Source organism: Ovis canadensis, chromosome 4 (assembly GCF_042477335.2).
Source record: "Ovis canadensis isolate MfBH-ARS-UI-01 breed Bighorn chromosome 4, ARS-UI_OviCan_v2, whole genome shotgun sequence".
In the NCBI taxonomy this organism is placed as follows: Eukaryota; Metazoa; Chordata; class Mammalia; order Artiodactyla; family Bovidae; genus Ovis; species Ovis canadensis.
The window spans coordinates 88,177,905-88,195,004 of record NC_091248.1 but is presented as its reverse complement, the minus strand read 5'-3'; the positions used below and the strand labels follow the sequence as shown (position 1 = coordinate 88,195,004).

At 38.1% G+C, this 17,100-nt stretch overlaps 1 protein-coding gene across 1 annotated transcript in view; it reads right to left on the bottom strand.

Annotated features, from left to right (window-relative positions):
- The window catches only part of ZNF804B (zinc finger protein 804B), a 576,957-nt gene that overhangs the window by 140,602 nt on the left and 419,255 nt on the right, over positions 1–17,100 (bottom strand). The gene's annotated exons all lie outside the window — the stretch shown is intronic.

Sequence of the window (17,100 nt, the reverse complement as noted above, 5' to 3'; positions counted from 1 at the left end):
CAGGTCTGCTGACCCCCGCGTGACTCTGTATTCATCCCTATGTATAACAAAAAGGTATATAAACAAACCTGAAAAATAAAGAAATCGGATCAGTTTCTGGAAAGACTGATTCCCCCATGTCATTTCTTTCTTGCTCCCCGTTTTTCTGGCTGAATTCCCATCTGGAGCATGGGTGTTATTCCACGTAAACCAAGTTATTCAGCGTCTTTTTCTCCACTAATTTTCCTACTACACTATCCGTTTCTAATCTCTCTCTATACCTGTAATTAAGATTTTTCCTAGGACACTGATTCCATCCCCACCTTCAAATCACCCTGGATCCACCGGGGCTGGACCCTGGCAAGGTAAACTATTTAATATTAAGAAAACACTATTTACACATATTTGAAAATAAGATAGAAATACATGTCATTTATAGATACCATCAGGATTAAATGACATAACATGGGAAATATGTGGTATACTCACATGGAAAACACTTTGTAAATTGTCACTATTAAATTATTATTCTCATTATTTATCATAAAAACAGTCTTGAATATAGTTAATAGACATTAGTGTTAATGTTAAGTAGCATCACTGACTCAATGGACAGTAATCTGAGCAAACTCTGGGATATAGTGGAGGACAGAGGAGCCTGGTATGCTACAATCTGTGGGGTCTCAAAGAGCCAGACATGATTTAGTGACTGAACACCAGCAGTAAAATAGGGTTTGCAATATATCTAAACCATCAAACTTGTATGAATCTTTAAGAAAATACGGAAGCCTGTAATAAATTTTAGAAAGTTGGCCATCAAAATAGTAAAGATAAGTCTGGTATTGAAATAAACACACAAAGAGGACATTTTTTCTGTGTTGTTTAAAGGCATGATGGAGAGAGTTACTGGGAACATCAATGTCAAGAACAAAACCCACAACAAGGGAGTCACATAAGTGCCTGAAACCTTCTCCCTGGGAGCTTTCCTTAGACTATGACAACAGAAGCAAGATTGTTTATCATAATGCTTGCTTTACAAAATATACAATCTATTAAAGTTAATTTACTCATAATTTTTCCCAATGATACCTTCCTCAGAGGTGTAAAAAACTGGGACACTTGTGAGATCACATGAATGGTTTTATACAGCTATAATTAGCTCAGTTCAGTGTTTCTTAAATTGCTGTCCCTGGGAAAACAGTGCCACATAATGTTTATGGGTGAGACACAGAAATTTTTGCAGTTATTCTCACTTACCCCTTTATATACTAATGTCAATAAGACTCTGTTAGACAGCATGGAGATCAAACCAGTTAGTCCTAAAGGAAATCAACCATGAATATTCATTTGAAGGACTGATGCTGAAACTGAAGCTCCAATAATTCGGTCACTTGATGCAAAGAGCCAACTCACTGGGAAAGACCCTGATGCTGGGAAAGACTGAGGGTAGGAGAAGAGGGTGATAAAGGATGAGAAGGTTGGATGGTATCACTGACTCAATGGACATGAGTTTGAAAAACTCCAGGAAATAGTGAAGGATAGGGGAGCCAGGCATGCTACAGTTCATGGAATAGCAAAGTTATAAAAACTCATTTGATTACAAAATGAGTATATTGGATAGCACATTTTACTAGTTTTTTTCAGGATATTTAGGTATAATTTGCACATAACATTATATTTGTTTTAAGTGTATTACATGAAGATTTGATATATATGTATAGTAAAGTGATTACAGTAAGTTTAATTAATATCCAGCACCTCATATAGTTACAAATTCTTTTTTTTTGTTTGTTTTGATGAAAACTTGATTTACTCTCTTAGAAACTTTTAAATATTTGATACAACATTGTTAATGCTGAATAACATTTTAATGCTCTTAAATAATCCTTGGGGAAGCATTGTTTGAGAGATACTGGTTTTGTTGTTAAAAGAAATCCTTTCAAACTAAGGAAATACAAAATGGTTATTCATTTGTGTTAAAATATGAGGTGATATTTGCCAAGATATCTAGGGGGGAGAAATGAAGGAAGAAAAGAGTAATGGAAGGAATAGAATAAGGAAGGGAGAAAAGGAATGTGAGAAGGGAAGAAGGAAGAAGAGGGCAATGAAAGAATAAAGGAAAAGGGAAAGAAGAAAATAGTTCTAACTGATTAAAAAGACAATATCTGCAATTAGGTTAATCTTTTTTATTTTTAACTTGGAGCTCTGTGTGGAAAAGATTTATGAAGAATAATAGATTTAACCCGCTTTTCTACTGTCTACTCAAACTATAGATAATACTTTGAAAATACATAAATGATTCATAAAGATATCTTTAACCTTAGAAGCAGATAGCACTTTTGGAGAAGGAAATAGCAATCCACTCCAGTATTCTTGCCTTGGAATTTCCATAGACAGAGGGGCCTGGCCAGCCACAGTTTATGGGGCTGTGAGAGTCAGATACAACTTAGTAACGACACTACCACTAATAGATAAAAATTTCAGTTATAACTGCCTTTTGTTGACTAGAGTTTATACTGATTACTCAGGAATGATGAAAATAAGACAAGCAAATGAAAGAAGGACAACACTAAATGACAGAAGAGCATTAGACTTAACCCACTTTTCCCGTCTTTCACAAAAATGTACAATATCATTGCATTGGGCTGATTTTGTAACATTTTCTCTGCCATAGAGACAATGAATTGATACATTAAAGCCCTATTCTCTGCTGCTTCCTCCTTCCAAAAAAAAAAAAGAAAAAGAGTTTGTCAATTTAAAAGGTGACACAAACTAAATAAAGTTTTTAAGTTAAGAAATACTGAACTCCTAACTTAGGCTTCAAGTGTTAAAATCATTAAAGCTGCTAATGGCCTCTGTGGGCAGCTGTGGCTTCACTGTTGGAAAAAATAAAAGATGTTTGTAAATTAAAAGAATTAAGGAGCATTTTTTTTCCCAAACAGGAAGGAAAATTTATTTGATATCTATATTATAGTGCATTGAATCAAGAATTACACTGTATTTTCCTGGATTTTATTTTTGGCTCAAAAGTCACTTAGGGATTTGATTTTCATTCTATACCTAAGGCTTCCCTGGTGGCTAGATGGTAAAGAATCTGCCTGCAATGCTGGAGACCTTGGTTCAACCCAGGGTTGGGAAGATACCCTGGAGAAAGGAAAGGCTACCCACTCCAATATTCTGGCTTGGAGAATTCCAGGAACTCAGTCCATGGAGTCGCAAAGAATAGGACATGACTGAGCAACTTTCACTTTATTATTCCTAAAGTGCAGTTGAAAAACAATAGGGTTAGATGGTATCTCAACAGTCACCTCCAATCCCAGCTTTAAAGTCCTGCATATGATCATAAGATGAATTTCTAATAAAGCTTCAAACTGAATGTTTAAGAAGAAAACCAAAAAAAGAAGGAAGAGGGCTAGGAATATATATATGTATACACACACACACACACACACACACACACATTTCTTTTTCAAAAGTTACCAATTGTAGGAAGTATATTCACATTTAATAATACTTTTCTCTTTCCCCCCAGTAGTGATGTTGTCCACATGCTACAGATTAAAGTACATGGATGTTAAGCTGATTCCAGAAGAATTGATATTATTAGAATGTCAAAATAATACATCATATGTTGAATGCTAAAAAAGTTCTTCTTTGCCATCACATTATCCATTATCATTATCTGTGTAAGGCATTACAATATGGTACTTATGAGAAATATATATAATAAATGCTGGGATAAAATTCCTTGTCTTGTATTGATATAGAAGTTAATAATTTATAAATCACTATGATAGTACATTTCCTAGGTCAGAAAATGAGGGAATGATTTCATAATTTAATAAGGCTTCAAAGTGGAATTAATAATGTTCATTCAATTTTACCCAAGTTTAGGGACATTATGCCAATTCGCCATAAACAGGCAAAACATTCTTTATCAAGAATTTTGAGGAAACCAAAACTGAAAAAGACAGATGTTTCCCATTGTTCATTGCAGCACTATTTACAATAGCTAGAACACAGAAGCAACCTAGAGTCCATCAGCAGATGAATGGATAAAGAAGCTGCGGTACATATATACATAATGGAATATTATCCAGCCATAAAAAGGAACACATTTGAGTCAGTTCTAATGAGGTAGATGAACCTAGAATCTATTATACAGAATGAAGTGAGTCAGAAAGAGAAAGATAAATATCATATTCTAACACATATATACAGAATCTAGAATGGTACATCAAAAAAGCAAAATAGTTCCAGAAAAACATCTATTTCTACTTTATTGACTATGCCAAAGCCTTTGACTGTGTGGATCACAATAAACTGTGGAAAATTCTGAAAGAAATGGGAACCAGACCATCTGACCTGCCTCTTGAGAAACCTATATGCAGGTCAGGAAGCAACAGTTAGAACTGGACATGGAACAACAGACAGGTTCCAAATAGGAAAAGGAGTATGTCAAGGCTGTATATTGTCACCCTACTTATTTCACTTATTTGCAGAGTACATCATGAGAAACACTGAGCTGGAAGAAGCACAAGCTGGAATCAAGATTGCTGGGAGAAATATCAATAACCTCAGACATGCAAATGACATCACCATTATGGCAGAAAGTGAAGAAGAACTAAAGAGCCTCTTGATGAAAGTGAAAGAGGAGAATGAAAAAGTGGGCTTAAAGCTCAACATTCAGAAAACTAAGATCATGGCATCTGGTTCCATCACTTCATGGCAAATAGACGGGGAAACAGTGGCTGACTTTATTTTCCTGGGCTCCAAAATCACTGCAGATGGTGATTGCAGCCATGAAATTAAAAGATGCTTACTCCTTGGAAGGAAAGTTATGACCAACCTAGACAGCATATTAAAAAGCAGAGGCATTACTTTGCCAACAAAGTTCCATCTAGTTAAGGCTATGGTTTTTCTAGTAGTCATGTATGGATGTGAGAGTTGGACTATAAAGAAAGCTGAGAGCCGAAGAATTGATGCTTTTGAACTGTGGTGTTGGAGAAGACTCTTTCAAGTCCCTTGGACTGCAAGGATATCTAACCAGTCCATCCTAAAGGAGATCAGTCCTGGATGTTCATTCGAAGGACTGATATTGAAGCTGAAACTCCAATACTTTGGCCACCTGATACGAAGAGCTGACTCATTTGAAAAGACCCTGATGCTGGGAAAGATTGAGGGCAGGAGGAGAAGGGGATGACAGAAGATGAGATGGTTGGATGGAATCACTGACTCAATGGGCATGGGTTTCGGTGGACTCCAGGAGTTGGTGATGGACAGGGAGGCCTGGTGTGCTTCGGTTCATGGGGTCACAAAGAGTCAGACATGACTGAGCGACTGAACTGAAGAACTGATTTACAGGGTGACAATGGAGAAACAGACATGGAGAATAGACTTACGGACATGGGGAGGAGAGAGGAGAGGGTGAGATGTATGGAAAATATAACATGGAAACTTACATTACCATATACAAAATTGATAGCCAACAGGAATTTGACATCTGGCTCAGGAAACTCAAACAGGGGCTCTGTATCAACCTAGAGGAGTAGGATGGGGAGGGAGATGGTAGAGAGGTTCAGAAGGGAGGGGATATATGTTTAACTACGGCCGATTCATGTTGAGGTTTGACAGAAAACAATAAAATTCTGTAAACCAATTATCCTTCAATGAAAAAATAAATTAAAAAAGAATTTCCTATTCAGCAAAAAGAAAAGTGTTTAAAGCAAGAGAAAGACTTTTGTTTTTTAATCATTTTAATTCCAATTTTACTGTCTTCAAGTTTAATACTAATAAAATTATGAAAATGCTCATATTACCTTAGCCATTGTTTCATGTACATCAGTTTGTTCCAATAGAAGAATTGTTTTTAATATAAAATCATAGAATGTTGAGTTCACGACACCCAGGAAATATTCTGTGGGCTTCAGTGTGAAAGCTTAGCACCAAATTTAGTACGTATAGGTTTAAGAAGAGTGTTGACAGGGCTTTCTCTAGATGAATCCTGCTGGGTTTTAGAAATTGCTTGATTTCAGAAGTCATGCTGTGCTGCTAATCAGAGCAGAATTGCACAGTATGCTTTCACAGGCGACAAAGGTCTCTGCGCAGCTGTGGGAGTCAGTCCTCGGCTCTCAGGCAGAATCACCTCTTCCCTTCCTGGTGAATACAACGCTAGCCATGAGGCGAGCTCTACAGGAAAGGTGACTTGAATGCCACAAGGATATGGTGTCCGGGCAGAACATTCAGTTTCGTCAAAGAGGACAACTGAGCAGCAGAACCTGGAGACTGCAGTGTTTGTAAACAGAACAAAATATTTGGATTCTAGTCATCTCTCCGCTACTTATTAGCTATGTGACTTTTGTTAATTTCACTGGCTTAGCCTCAGTCTCTTCAACTAGCAAATGGCAATATTGATACAGGAAGGCAGCAAAACTAAGTACTGTAAAGTGCTTACCATGGGCAAAGCATTCAGTTCAGAATCTAGCTCAACAGCATATAAATAATGACTATTTCAGGAGACAGACTCATCCAAAAGTCAACCAAAAGAAAAAAAAATACAGATTAAATTTGTAATCTGTGATGTCTTTATTCTTTCATGTTATTGTCTTATAGCTCTGGTATTCATATGAAATATGGAATATCTTTTTTGCAATGTTAGGTATGTTACATTTTATAACCCTGTGTTATATAATGGCTATTGATAAGCTTAACGTGAATATCTCTCCATGCGTTTTCTACTAAAGTCCTAAATTAATCTTTTTGTGGCCGGAGAATTTTATTTTATAAAGGTTACTTCAACAATTTGGAAGTACATGTAAGGTTTTGAAACCACTTCAGAGCATATTTTTTAAGTATTCTCCAAGTTGTCGCCACATATGGTTATTCATCACAAGATCCCAGAGCATGTCAAATTTTATTAGTGTTATATGATGGAATATGACAGGGGAGACACTATTGAGCCTGATTTATTGCACACATGCACACATACAAAGTGTAAACAAAGATATCACAGGAAGTTCTGTCTCAAAGTGCAGCTGCCAAAATTATAGATTGTCTAAGCCAAATTAAACTAGAATAATTCATTATGAAGTAAAAATTGCTTCGGAAATATGCTGAACAATGGATGTTCTAAAGGATAGTATCTGCCCTGGAATTACCGTTATTTAAAACTATCAAGATGAAGAGAAAATGAGTAGATATGAACATCACAGCATCATTTGGCCACCCAAATACTCTTACGTCACCACTCAGCTGGGTAGCTATCTTTATAGGAGATATTAGCTTGATTTAGACTTGACTTTGAGTGCTCGTGAGTGTTCCCATGATTCTTTAGAAAGGATGACTGTTTGAGGAACATTACAGATAATTTATATTCTTAACCAACTTAGAGTTGGTTCTTAAACCTTCCCTAAACTGATGCAGGATTTTAAACCATGGATAAAGGCTTCTTATTTTACCCTGAATATTTTCCTGTTAAAGGATTATTGAGCAGAAACTATGTAAATATTTTATTTCATGTCAGTGAGCACAATTCTATACAGATAGTTAAAGATTTCAAAGATAAATGTTAGAAGAAAGTACTCATTTATGAAATATTATCAGATGTTGACTCATGAAGTTGGTGAAGACCACTAAAGGTTTGTAATAATAGGGGCCACCGTTCAATATATGCCTATTCTGTTCTGTGCTTTACCTTCACCAGTTCTTTTAATTCTCCCAACTCTCTACAGCAATGCAGTCTTATACCAGTTTTACGTGTGAAGAATCTGGGGCTCAGATGAATTAGGTAACATATCCAAGATTACAGAACTAGAAAATGGTAAAGCCAAAATCTGTCCACCTTCAAAGCCCTTGCTCAATTTGTTCTGTTACATGAACTCTTTGATCTATAAAGTTCTATAGATTTCCTGTTGCTTATTTACTCTGAGCTTTAGTAGGTACTAGCCCAAGCTATCACCAGATTAATGTCAAAGATGAGGGTGGAGTGAACTTGCAGATCTGAGTGGAGGACAGACTGGCTAATGGACTTCACCTTTTCTCTGGCTAGCACTTATTAATGTCTTTTTGTGTACAAGGCAACACCCTCACAGTTGGGAATAAAGAGATGAGCAAATCCATTGTAGTCAAGTCCTGGAAGCTTCTGGGACTCCATTTCCAGAAATAACTCTAAAAAATGTACAGTAGAGTTCCATAAATTGTGTAGTTCTCTTGTTTAAAAGTTCCTCAAGAGATTCTGATAATCAGCAAGTGTAGGAACAAGCTTTGGATTATATGATAAATAAGGATTTTCTAAAAGTACTCATGAAGTTCATCGCAAGAAGAGGTTGACCTTTGTTGGGGTTTTAGGTAAATGTGTCACAGAGAAGGGACATTTGAACAGATACTTAGAGAATCACTATTTATTTGCCAGGTGGAGAAAGACATATATAAGGTTTTGAACAGGAAATTTAGTAGAGGAAAATCTTCTTCCAAGATATGGAGGATGAAAAGGTGGATTGAAGAAGAAAAGAAACAAAGTATAAGGGAATAATTTAAGACAATTGTTTAGGGTCATGTTAGAAGATAACAAATATAAACAGCAATTCATTTAAAAACAGGCATTTTAAGCAAGGAGAGAAGATTTACATTTATACTATTATTTTGGTGGCAGTTAGAAGGAGAATTAGAGTATATGAGAACAGGACCAAGACAGCAGTTAGAAAGTCAGAGTAACAATCAAATATAGGAAAGGTGAGAGCAGGAACTGATGCATTGGTCCTGAGCAAAGGAAAGAGAAAATAATCCTAGAGGTGTTTCAGAAATGAAGCTGATAGAACTTGGCAGCAGAAGAGGATGGAGGGTTGAAGAGAGGATAGGAAAAGGTGACTGGGGCTTCCCTGGTGGCTCAGTTGGTAAAAATCCATGTGCACAGCAGGAGACTGCCTGCAGCACAGGTGACCTGGGCTTGCTCCCTGGGTCCAGAAGATCCCCTGGAGAAGGAAATGGTAACCCATGCCAGTATTCTTGCCTGGAGAATCCCATGGACAGAGGAGCCTGGCAGGCTACAGTCCATGGAGTCACAAAGAGTTGGACACAACTGTGTGACTTAACAACAGATTTTCAGCTTAGGATATTTTATGGAAAGCAGTACCTTTAATTTAAACATAATACTATATGAAGAATTGATGCTTTCAAATTGTGGTGCTGGAGAAGACTCTTGAGTCCCTTGGACTCAAGGTGATCAAACTAGTCAATCCTAAGTGAAATCAATGCAGAATATTCATTGGAAGGACTGATGCTAAAGCTGTCCAATGTTTTGGTCACTTGATGAAAAGAGTCAACTCATTGGTAAAGACCCCGATGCTGGGAAAGATTAAAGGCAAAAGAAGGGGACAGCATAGGATGAGATGGTTAGATAGTATCACTGACTCAATGGACATGAATTTGAACAAACTCCAGGAGATAATAAAGGACAGGGGAGCTTGGCGGGTTGCAGTTCATGTGGTCACAAAGAGTCAAATGTGACTTAGAAATGGAACAACAATATGATTATTTACTTTAAGGAGATAACAAATCTAGTGACAAACATTTTTGAATTGAGCAACTCTGGAGCAGTTAGCAGATGTTTGAACCAGAGTCTGGATCTTATAAAGGAGTTTGAGGCTAGATCAAAGAAAATAATTCAAAATACATTCATCATGTAAGTTTGTTGAGATGTATTCTTCTTTGAAGGCTTAAGTTGGGGTTAGGATTTAATGAGGCCTGTTGTCATAAGAACATCCTTATGACATTTTCAGAAATTAATACATGTATTCCAAAATATTAAAATAATAGGCTAATTTCCACCAATTTTACTTTGTGTTCTTAGTCATTAAGCTAAATATATTTGGCAAGTACTTCTAATTTACAGTATCAAATTTCAGTGTATTTTCTACGTTTGTTTCAATTAGTTATTCTCAGCCTCTTATGAGAGCAATTTTTCAAATTACATCTACTTTCCTGGCTCAGAGTCAAGTTCACACCTGACCTGTGTTTTACATTCTCTATATAACTGTGCACAAACAAAGGAGAAGACAGAAAATGTTTGAACCAGACACTAGAGAAAAATTTGGCCTATGTGCCTCCCATCGATTTAGCTTATGAGCTTATTTGTAAAGTGAGGCACACCTGGGGAGTTGAGGGAAGCACAGTATGGTTAAGTCTAGGAAATTTTGATGTTCATGTACACACAATCTGCTGTGTGATACCCTGTCATTTGTCCCTGTTGAAAGGTCAATGCCAATTCTGTAGTAAACACAGGAGTAAGCCCTGGAGGTCATTACACGATTATAGAGCTATGCTTTTTACACTACATACTCTCTTTCAAATATAGCTTGTTGTACTTGGAAATCTTTGTTCACCAAACACCACGAATATTCTATTCCTCTCCACTGTATAATAACATTCACCTTCAGGGCTTTTCATGACTCAGAGAAAGACGACTGCCAAAGATAATTACTCCACTGTGATTAATGAATCCTCTTCAAAATTGCAGGCACCAGATTGGAAATCTGATAACTTTTATAACATCAAAGAATACTATTATCAAAGACTTTATTCTTTGTCATTTTGTTGGAAAAAAAATGATGTCCCATTACATTTTACTAGGTGACAATATGTTCATCAAAGAAATGTTTGAGTACATGTTTTACAGCTTATAAAAAGAGAAAATGACAGCTACAACAATCAAGAGCTTTCTCACTAATTGTGGAGGAAAAGCGATAGTTGAAAAAGATAGATCACTAATTAGTTTAGGAGATCTTTACATTTCCTTTTTATTACATAGGATGTGTTAATTAATTTGTATTTCAGATAACACTATTTTGGTTTCAAATGATTTGAAAGAATAAGGGAAATTTTGCACTTAACTATGTTCAACCTAATTGTATCCCACATATAGAGGTAGCTACTCCAGGTCCTCCAGGTCACATCTTTGCTGTTTGTGTGTCCTTGTCCTAAATATGAAGAGCACCCCTAGCAGATGGCCTGTCACACATTGGTTTTGTTTTGCTTCTCCTCCTACATCTGTGCTGTTCTCAAGTACATGAGGGTGATTAAAATGCCTGGTGTGTGAGGGGAAAAGGGAACAGAAAGAGGGGTAAACTCCACAATGGTCTTTTCCTCCTCTCTCCTCCTTCAGTGTTTATCAGGCTCTGAATTACTCTTACTACAACAATAAGGTTTTCCCAGGTGGCACGAGAGGTAAAGAAGCCTCCTGTCAATGCAAGGAGACAGAAGAGGCACAGGTTCCATCCCTGGGTTGGAAATATCTCTTGGAAGAGGGAATGGCAACCCACTCCAGTATTCATGCCTGGAGAATCCCACGGATAGAGGAGCCTGGCTGGCTATAGTCCCTGGGGTCTCAAAGAGTTGGACTTGACTGAAGTGACAATGAACTCACATCACATAGCAATAAAAAGCCCAGTAATTGCCATCTTTGGGGGAAAAAGAAGGCAAGGCTAAATTACTTGAGTAATTGCGCTCATCTCACACACTAGTAAAGTAACGCTCAAAATTCTTGAAGCCAGGCATCAGCAATACGTGAACTGTGAACTTTCAGTTCAAAATTCCATCAAATTGCCAACATCCACTGGATCATTGAAAAAGCAAGAGAGTTCCAGAAAAACATCTATTTCTGCTTTATTGACTATGACAAAGCCTTTGACTATGTGGATCACAAGAAACTGGAAAATTCTGAAAGAGATGGGAATACCAGACCACCTGACCTGCCTCTTGAGAAACCTATATGCAGGTCAGGAAGCAACAGTTAGAACTGGACATGGAACAACAGACTGGTTCCAAATAGGAAAAGGAGTACGTCAAGGCTGTATATTATCACCCTGCTTATTTAACTTCTATGCAGAGTACATCATGAGAAACGCTGGACTGGAAGAAACACAAGCTGGAATCAAGATTGCTGGGAGAAATTATCAATCACCTCAGATATGCAGATGACACCACCCTTATGGCAGAAAGTGAAGAGGAACTAAAAAGCCTCTTGATGAAACTGAAAGAGGAGAGTGAAAAAGTGGGCTTAAAGCTCAACATTCAGGAAACTAAGATCATGGCATCTGGTCCCATCACTTCATGGGAAATAGATGGGGAAACAGTGGAAACAGTGTCAGACTTTATTTTTTTGGGCTCCAAAATCACTGCAGATGGTGATTGTAGCCATGAAATTAAAAGACACTTACTCCTTGGAAGAAAAGTTATGACCAATCTAGATAGCATATTGAAAAGCAGAGACATTACTTTGCCAACTAAGGTCCGTCTAGTCAAGGCTATGGTTTTTCCAGTGGTCATATATGGATGTGAGAGTCGGACTGTGAAGAAAGCTGAGTGCTGAAGAATTGATGCTTCTGAACTGTGGTGTTGGAGAAGACTCTTGAGAGTCCCTTGGACTGTAAGGAGATCCAACCAGCCCATTCTGAAGGAGATCAGCCCTGGGATTTCTTCGAAGGGAATGATGCTGAAGCTGAAACTCCAGTACTTTGGCCACCTCATGCGAAGTGTTGACTCATTGGAAAAGACTCTGATGCTGGGAGGGATTGGGGGCAGAAGGAGAAGGGGATGAGAGAGGATGCGATGGCTGGAAGGCATCACTGACTCGATGGATGTGAAGCTGAGTGAACTCTGGGAGTTGGTGATGGACAGGGAGGCCTGGAGTGCTGCAATTCATGGGGTTGCAAAGAGTTGGACACGGCTGAGTGACTGAACTGAACTGAACTGAACTGATTTTATTTTTGACAGGTGGAGACCTTCAGTCTTGATGAATGTAGATACCATCACTTACACCTTTCATATTTTCCAAACTTAGAGATAATGTCCAAAGGAAATTTATTTTAACATTGCCTAATGGAAGTGGTACAAAAGTAATCATTAATTGAATTAATAATAATAATATAATATATATGTAACATATAATGTATTAACAATATAATAACAATAAAACTACAGAGGAGGCAAGTTTCTACAACAACACAGAGATAAAAAAGAATCAACACTTTGAATATTTACTATAAATTCCTGGCATTTTTTAACTACCTTATCTCATTTTACTCTCACAGTCATGTTCAGAAGGGTAAGTTATTATTTCCATTTTATAGCTGTGAAGTAGATAATCAGAGAGGACTGTAATATGACAAATTTACTCACCCAGAAAAGGTCTGTCAAGATATGAAAATCTGGTTCTCCTATAGATGGCATATCGCATCTTTTCAAATAAATGTCATTTTTCATTTGTAGTCATTCATTGCAAATTTTATATTAATTACCTCTAATCTATAGGCAAATAGAAATTTACAAAAATGAAGACATAATTCCTATCTGAAAGGAGATATAATCTAGAAGAGGGGATAAGACAAAAGTGTTATCATTGTCAGTGCTATAAATGAAGTAACACTAAAGCACAGCAAGGGAACACATGCCAGGGAAATAGATTCTTCTTGTGAAAGAAGGGGTCAGGAAACTTCTTAGATAGTGCAATGTCTATAGAAAATGTTGGGGGGCGGTGGGGGAAGAAAGCAAGTGTTCATAATCAAAGAAGGCATTCTAGGAAAAACTATAGAATGAAAAATTATATAAAGACACAAGAAAGACATGTTTAGCTATGTGCAAGGCATTCAGGATGGTTGGAGTAGCAATAACAAGACTGAGAGGTGGAGGGAGCACAGCAGAGGAAGGCTGGTGAGACCAAAAAGAGCCACGTAAAGAAAGCCCCCTATGCCAAGACATGATGCTGTGACACAGGGATTTTACAGAAAACGGAGCAGAGAAGGGGCAGAGAACAAGATAGGTGTGTATTTTAGAAACCTTGGTGACAGAAAATTGGAAGGCAGATCAGAAGGTGTGAGGCTGGAGGATGGAAGGCCAAGCAGGAAAGAGTCTGCAGTAATCCGAGTGAGAGACGGTGAGATAGTCACAGATGACGGAAATACGGGGCACGTGGCGACGGGAGAGCTCTGGGCTGGCTTTTTTCTTTATGGCTGGCTGATCACATGAATGTGTCAGATTCACCCTGCGTGAAACACTACAGAGCAGCCAGTTAGAGACACCAAAATAAAGGCCGAACAAGTCCACCCTGTGTCCTTTTGGGGACCCCTGTTGGTTTAAATACTTCTGGAAGTTCAGTCTCCTGTCCTGCCTGTTCTTTCCTCACTTCTCCAACCCTCATTCTACTCAGGCTGCTGTCTGGGCAGCTGATTGGAGTCCTGCCCAAGATTCAAACAATAATATGATACAAGGATTTACAGAGCACATGTAAGTTTCATGCTGGTGATAAAAAAATAAGAAGATACTTACAAAATAGTATACTTTTTAAGTTGTAGCATCAAGGTTGGTCTTTTGGGTTGTTTTTTTTTTTTTTGCCTTCATGACTTTTTTATTGTGGTAAAATATTCATAACATGAAACTTACTATCAATCATTTTTAAGTGTACAGTTCAGTGGTATTAGGGCTTCCCAGGTGACTCAGTGGGAAAGAATCTGCCCATCAAAGCAGGAGACACAGTTTCGATCCTTGAGTTGGAAAGTTTCCCTGGAGAAGGAAATGGCAACCGACTCTAGTATTCTTGCTTGAGAAATCCCATGGACAGAAGAGCCTGGTGGGTTACAGTCCATGGGGTCACAAAAGGGTCGGACATGACAAAATGACTAAACAACAACAATAATCAGTAGTAGTAAGTATATTGATATGTTTGTGCAACTGTTACAACCATCCATCTCTGGAACTCGTTTCATTCGTTTAGCAAAACTAAGACTATCCCCTAAACGGTCCTCATGACGCCTCTCTCCTAGCTAGCCCTGGCAACCACTTCATTTTTCCTTCCTCCCTTCCCCCATCCTTTACTTTTTCTTTTTGCTCTCTTTCTCTGTTTTTCTTTTTCTTTCTTCCTCCCTCCTTCCCTCTTTCTTCCCTTCTTCCCTTTATCTTTCTTCCTTCACTTCCTTCTTCCCTCCCTTCCTTCCTTCATTTCCCCTTTCCCTCCATGCCACAGGCACTGGTAACCACCATTAAGCCTAAAGGGCATTATACTAAATTAAATAGGCCAGTTACAGAAAGACAAATATTGTGTGATCACATTTCTACGTGAGATAGATATGATTTATATGTTAGAGATATAGTCAGGCTCATAATAAAAGAGTAAGCTGGTAGATATTGGGGTCTCCTGCATTGCAGGCAAATTCTTTACTAACTGAGCTATGAGGGAAGCCTGGTAGATATCTAAAGATATTAAAATAGTTAATGATATTCATTTTAAAAAGATCTTGTTATGGAAACCATGGCCTCACAAAGAGACAGGTAGCACTCAAAGATGCAGAACAGCAGGGTTTATTCAGCACTGGTGAGGGTCCAGTGGAGTCACCTCCAAAGGCTGAGCACCCTGACTTTGTTCTGGGTATCTTTTATAAACGATAAACTTCCTGCTCAAACATCTCAGATCCCTACCCTCGCCAGGTAGCCCTAGTTCCCACGGATGTAACCAGCAAGCAAGATCACAGAAAGGAAAGCAGTGATTGATAAGCACCAGCTGTTTAAAACAAGATAACAGAAGGGAAAGCAAAAGGTTGTTACTTTAATTGAGGGCTTTGATCTTCCTCCCATCTCAATATGACATTTTAGTTTTTGTTGTTAATATCTTTGTATATACCCATGGATGATACCAAAAGTGCTTAAGGACAAAGGGACATGGGAAAGGACAATCAGAACAGATGGTCAATGACCTAGAACATGCCCCCGTCTTCACTCCCTACAGGCTCTTGTCATCTGAACATCAGCTGGCATAAGCTCAGTATATATACAAATATGTCATCAGCAACACTGTAGTAATTTAGGTTAAATTTTGGAATAAGAAAATATCAAGGTGAATTTAGTTTAGTGAATATTAACAGCAAGAAAATAAGTAACTCTATCTTGTATTTTTAAATAAAGAATTCTGTTTTTATTTTCTTGAAGGATTAAGGCATGTTTATGAAAAAAAAATCAAACAACAGAAAAGACAGAGAATAAAAATTTTAATGAAATAAAACTGAGAAATCAGTTCAGTTCAGTCGCTCAGTCCTGTCTGACTCTTTGCAACCCTGTGGACTGTAGCACACCAGGCTTCCCTGTCCATCACCACGTCCCGGAGCTTGCTCAAATTCATATCCGAGTCAGTGATACCATAGAGCCATCTCATCCTCTGTCATCCCCTTCTCCTCCTGCCTCCAATCTTTCCCAGCATCAGGGTCTTTTCCAATAAGTCAGTTCTTTGCATCAGGTGCCCAAAGTATTGGAGTTGCAGCTTCAGCGTCAGTCCTTTCAATGAATATTCAGGACTGATTTCCTTTAAGATTGACTGGTTGGAACTCCTTGCAGTCCGAGGGACTCCCAAGAGTCTTCTCCAACACCGCAGTGCAAAAGCACCAGTTCCTCGGTCCTCACTTTCTTTATAGTCCGACTGTCACATCCACACATGACTACTGGAAAAACCACAGCTCTGACTGGACGGACCTTTGTCGGCAAAGTAATGTCTCTGCTTTTCAATATGCTATCTAGGTTGATCATTGGAGAAGGAAATGGCAACCCACTCCAGTGTTCTTGCCTGGAGAATCCCAGGGACGGGGGAGCCTGGTGGGCTGCTGTCTATGGGGTCGCATAGAGTCGGACACGACTGAAGTGACTTAACAACAGCAGGTTGATCATAGCTTTTCTTCCAAGGAGCAAGCATCTTTTAATTTTGTAACAGTTCACCATATGCAGTGATTTTGGAGCCCAAGAAAATAAAGTCACTCACATTTTCCATTGTTTCCCCATTTTTTGCCATGAAGTGTTGGGACTAGATGTCATGTTCTCAGCTTTATGAATGTTGAGTTGTAAACCAACTTTTTCACTCTTCTCTTTCACTTTCATCAAGAGGCTCTTTAGTTCTTCTTTGCTTTCTACCATAAGGGTGGTGTCGTCTGTGTATCTAAGATTATTGATATTTCTCCCGGCAATTTTTATTCCAGCTTGTGCTTCTTCCAGTCTGGCATTTCACATGATTTCACATGGCATTTCATTCACATGGCATTTCACGCTGCACATAAGTTAAATAAGCAGGGTGACAATAATAATGGTCATTTA